We start from the raw sequence: 6,000 nt of genomic DNA, 5'->3' as shown, positions 1-6,000 counted from the left end.
GATCACAGCACCACCCCTTCTAACGCACTGTAGAATGTCCTGGGTTGTTATGAGGAGGGTTTACTGGGTGCCTCGTACCCCTACCACTTCCCCTTTGGGGAGAGTAAGTCCAGCACAGGGATTTCTGTGGGCTGGCCACTTGTATCCACCACAGAGAGCCAGGAAAAGCCCCGATGAATATGTGCTGCCTGAAGCAATGTGCCTGCCTCCCTGCTAGAGTATGAGACCCCTGGGGGTCCTGTTCTTCTCGTCCTTAGGGCAGGCCCTCCCTCCACGCAGGGAGAGGCCCTCTAGGTGCGGCTGCCTCAGTTTCAGCCACACCTCCAGCCCAGCAGCTCAGTGACCTGGGACTCAGGAGTCACCTGGCTTCCCTTCAAAGTGTAAATGCCTGTCTTTAAAGGAATATAGGTATTATCAATGTTTAGAGTTTATTTTGGGCCTTAAGTTTTTTGGCACCCACATTAAGTACGAATTGTTGTAGCCTCTGAAACACAAGTGTACAATTTTTGATGAATTTGGTTGTGCCAATGTGAAACAACCTGAAACATACTGGAGTATGACATCAAGTGGGCCTTAGGAAGCATTACTGTGAACAAAGCTGGTGGAGTTGACGGAATCCTGGCTATTTCAAATTCTAAAAGATGATGCTGTTAAAGTGCTGCCTTCAATATGCCAGCAAATTTGGAAAACTCCGCAGTGGCCACAGGACTGGAAAGGTCAGTTTTCATTCCAGTCCCAAAGAAGGGTGATGCACTGGACACCCAACACCAAACAATCCACCAAACTGAAACTCTAGAGACTCAATAAATGAGGCAAGACACATGAAATCAGCTGAGATGAAATTCAAATACAGGCCGACATGCATTTTAGCGACTTTATAAGCTGCCATGGAGAAACCCAACTGCACAGAGCACTGATATGGTGAACGCATACAGCTCTTTCACAATGTTCCATGCAGCCACCACAAAGAAACCTCAGACCTTGGTACCCCGCATCCTACAAACCCCAAAGTTCACAGCCTAAGGCACAGTAAACCCCTCAAGGTTTCAGCACCCTCAATCCCTGGCTCACAGACTTATCTCCAGGTCAGAGATGGCACACTCAGGGTGCAGAGCCACCCATGGGTCAGAGACCTCCCATGCTTTGACAAATACACTTTGTGATGTCACAACCAAGGGTATGGACACCTAGGGTATTCACGTTCCCTGAAATCCCTACGTGGATCAATCCTAGTTGTGTACTTGAGGCTCTTCTAAGGAACTGGACACAAGGTGTCCAGCCTCCTGCCAAGACCTCCCACCCTCCAAATGGTACCCAGATGCCAGTAAAGGCACATTCACTCCCCTGCCCCACTGAGGCCACTGTGAACTGGTGAAACACCTTTGCAGGGGTCTGTAGCAGCACCCATCAGAAATTTACATTCCATCCTGCCCTCACCCTCAGCACCATTTGCCTTCATGAAAGAGGGACAAGTGTCAGTCCTATTCTGTGATCCCTCCTTGGGGTTTAGAACAGCGTCAGGCACATGCACATAGTAGGTACCCCACAGATGTGTTTAGCCAAGGAAGTCTTTGATCCAGCGGTCTCCCTGCTGTGAATGTGCCTTAAGGAAATACTCCCACAGGCTCAGAGATGTGTGTACAATGACAGCAAATTTCTAGGGGAAACTCTAGTGCCCACTGATAGTCAGCGACCATTTACTTAAATTTTCATTAATCTCTTTCAACTGGTTTTGTCATTTTCAGTGTACAAATCTTACACCTCCTTCGTTAAACTAATTCCTAAGTTCTTCTTATATTGTAACTGGAATTTTCTTACTTATTAGGAGTATTCACCACTAGTATGGAAATACAGTTGAGTTTTGTATATTGAAGCTGGTGATGATTTCACGGGTGTGTACACAGCTTTTTACATGTCACACATACCACAACAAAGTGGTTTAAGAAAATAAAAATGAAAGCAAAGTAAAGGTATGCCCAAATTAAAAAAAAAATTCAGGGAATGTGTTGGTAACTGGCTTACAAGAAAAACTAAAGGAAGTTCTTCATGCTATAATAAGTGAATTCAGATGTTAACCTGAATCCATGTGAAAAAGCAAAGAGCGCAGGTAAAGGTAATTATATGAACAAAAATTCTTTAGGGACACATATTTCCCTCCTTTCTTCCTGTATTTAAAAAGCAACTGTCTAAAACAATATCACATAATTTATTGTTGTGAAAGCAGTAGTTGCTCAATCATGTCTGACTCTTGGCAACCCCGTGACTGTAGCCTGCCAGGCTCCTCTGTCCATGGGATTCTCCAGGCAAGAGTACCAGAGTGGTTAGCCATTCCCTTCTCGAGGGTATCTTCCTGACCAAGAGATTGAACCACGGTCTCCTCTATTGCAGGCACATTCTTTACTGTCTGAGCCACCAGAGAAGCCCAATTATTGTTGGGCCAGCAACATATGGCATGTAATATATTTGCAGTAGCAGCACAAAGGAGGTGGTTTGGAACAAAGTTGTATTAGGTAAGGAAACAAATCTGGATGGTGTCAAATCCATACAAACATATGCAAAGTATCAGAAATCATGACAAAGAGGGTGAATATAAAAGAAGTTACAGATACCTGATATCCTGCTGTTTATCAGCTTTTCATCACATAATGTTATATATAATGTAATAATAATAAGAATGTATTAATGGGCTTACCCTTTATGGATTTATGATATATGTGACAATATGAGGAAAAGAGGGAAACCTGAATAGAGCGATATAGGAGTAATGTTTCTGTATCTCATTAGCATTTGTGTAAATTTCAAGCTCATTGTGATAAAGTAAGATGTTTACAGTGGCATACAGCTAGGAAACAACTTAAAAGTAGTGGAAAATCAGTAAAGGGTTTAAAATGCTACATTAGAAAATATCCATTGGATGGAAAAGAAAGCAGTACAATGAGGACCATAGAACAAAATGACATGAGACAGAAATATACATTGGTGGATGTAAGTCTGTATCAACATTAAATGTAAGTGGATAAAACAATCCAACCAGAAGGCAGACACTGTGAGAACAGTTAAAGAAACATCCATGTGTATGTTGTCTACAGAGGACACAGTTTAGATGCTAAGATACACAAATTACCATGTATATGTGTGTGTGTGTGTGTGTGTGTGTGTTCAGTCGCTCAGTCGTGTTTAACTCTCTGGGGCCCCATGGACTGTAACCTGCCAGGACCCCTCTTCATGGAATTTTCTAGGCAAGAATACTGGAGCGGGTTGCTATTTCCTACTCCAGGGATCTTCCAGAGCAAGGGATTGAACCTGAGTCTCCTGCATTGGCAGATGGGTTCTTTACCACTAGCGCCACCTGGGAAGCCTTATATGATCCAGCAAGTCTACTCCTAGGCAGTTATCCCAAGAGAAATGAAAACATGCTCACACAGTGGGCTGCACTCAAATATTCCACACGTGTATTCCTAATAGCCAAACGTAGAAACAACCCAGTTATTCAACAACTGGTATACAGATGAAAGAAAAACAAAAGAGTATACCTGTACAAAGGAATACTACACGATAGTAAAAAAAAAAAGTAACTAATGCATGTAAGAGCAAGGATGCATCTCAACTGTGCAAATGAGAGAAACCAGACACAGAAGGCTACATATTATATGATTTCATGTCAATGGATTTCTGGAAATGGCACAACTGTTGGCACAGAAATGTATCTGTGGTTGCCAGGGTACAGGAGTGGAGGAAGGAGTCAGACGGCAAATAGCCCAAGGGAGCATTTTTGAACATTGAGACGTTTTCTACATTTTTAATGTGGTAGCATTTACACCACGGTATACATTTGTCAAACATCTACAAATGGTAATAGGTTAAAGTGTTGGCTTTTATTGTATATAAATTATACCACACTATTTTTTTTTAAAGGAAAACGAAGAATTTAAAGAATTTAATTTAAGAATTTAAATACAGGTTATTGTATCCATGTAGACCATGAGCTCAAAAACATAAAAATCTTATTTGGAATTCTTCCCAGACCTGGACAACTTCCAGAAATAACCATGACAGTTTTGTACTTCATGACAGGAAACTTGGTCTTAACCATGTTTACGATTCCCTCTCCCTCACCTCAACTACAAATTCTTGCTGAGTTCTGTCCATTTTACTTCGTAAATGTCTAATGTATCTAATTTTTCTAAAACATCTACTTCTGTGTCATTGACTACGCTAAGACCTCTGACTGCATGGATCACAACAAATAGAGAAAATTCTTAAACAGAGGGCAGTGCCAGACTACTCGACCTGTCTCCTCAGAAACCTGTATGGGGGCCAAGAAGCACCCGTTAGAACGAGAGTTGGAACAAATGACTGCTTCATAATTGGGGAAGGAGAACAGGAAGGCCGTGTATTGTCATGCTGCTTATTTAACTTATACACAGAGAACATCATGCAAAATGCTGGACTGGATGACTCAAAAGCTGGAATGAAGATTGCTGGGAGAAATCTCGACAAGCTCAGATACACAGATGATACCACTCTAATGGCAGAAAGTGAAGAGCAACTAAAGAACCTTTGGATACGGGTGAAAGAGGAGAGTGAAAAAACTGGCTTAAAACTCAACTATTAAAACACTAAGATCATGGCATCTGGTCCTATCACTTCATGGCAAATAGAAGCGGGGTAAGTGGAAGCAGTCCATCCTAAGGAGATCAGTCCTGGGTGTTCATTGGAAGGGCTGATGTTGAAGCTGAATCTCCAATACTTTGGCCACCTGATGCGAAGAACTGACTCATTTGAAAAGACCCTAATGCTGGCAAAGATTGAGGGAAGGAGGAGAAGGGCACGACAGAGGATGAGATGGTTGGATGGCATCACCGACTCAATGGACATGAGTTTGGGTGAACTCCGGGAGTTGGTGATGGACAGGGAGGCCTGGCCTGCTGCGGTTCAAGGGGTCACAAAGAGTCGGACACGGCTGAGTGACTGAACTGAACTGAAGTGGAAGCAGTGAGACATTTCATTTTCTTGGGCTCGAAAATCACTGCAAATGATGATTGCATCCATGAAATTAAAAGACGCTTGCTCCTTGGAAGGAAAGCTATGACAAACCTAGCTTACATGAATTCTCAGGCACTTCAGTAGTGTTCGGCTCTTTATGACCCCATGGACAAGGGCCAACAGGCTCCTCTGTCCAGGGGATTCTCCAGATGAGAATACTGGAGTGGGTTGCCATGCCCACCACCAGGGGATCTTCCTGACCCAGGGATTGAACCCATATCTCCTAAGTGTGCTGCATTACAGACAGATTCTTTACTGCTGAGCCCCCAGGGAAGACCATGATAAACTTAGACACCATATTAAAAAGCAGAGCCATCACTTTGCTGACAAAGGTCTGTAGAGTCAAAACTATGGTTTTTCCAGTAGTGATGTACAGATGTGTGAGTTGGGTCATTAAGAAGGCTGAGTGCCAAAGTATTCATGCTTTCGAATTGTGGTGCTAGAGATGAGCCTTGAGAATCCCTTGGACAGCAAGGAGAACAAACCTGCCAATCCTAAAGGAAATGAACTCTGAATAGTCACTGGAAGGATTGATGCTGAAGCTGAAATACTTTGGCCACCAGATGCGAATAGCTGACTCACTGAAAGGACCCTGATGCAAAAAGATTGAAGGCAGGAGGAGAAGGGGGCGACAGAGGGTGAGATGATTAGATAGCATCACCAACCAATGGAAATTAATTTGATCAAACTCAGGGAGATAGTGGAGGACAGAGGAGCCTGGCATGCTGCAGGCCATGGGTAGTAAATAGTTGGACACGACTGAGCGACTGAACAACCACCACCACCTCCACCTTACCTTTGAGCTTCCCTAAGCTTCCAGAGCCCCACTCTCAGCAGGACTAAGAAGCTTTCTGTGTCTGTCAGTGGTAAAGGCTGAGACTTAAGTCTTCACACACTCAGTGCCCCCTGCTTAGGCGATGATGGGTCCTTAGAATGCTCATCACTCCCTCCCAG

Source organism: Bos indicus x Bos taurus, chromosome X (genome assembly GCF_003369695.1).
Source record: "Bos indicus x Bos taurus breed Angus x Brahman F1 hybrid chromosome X, Bos_hybrid_MaternalHap_v2.0, whole genome shotgun sequence".
Lineage (NCBI taxonomy): Eukaryota > Metazoa > Chordata > Mammalia > Artiodactyla > Bovidae > Bos > Bos indicus x Bos taurus.
Note: the sequence above shows the minus strand (reverse complement) of the source record.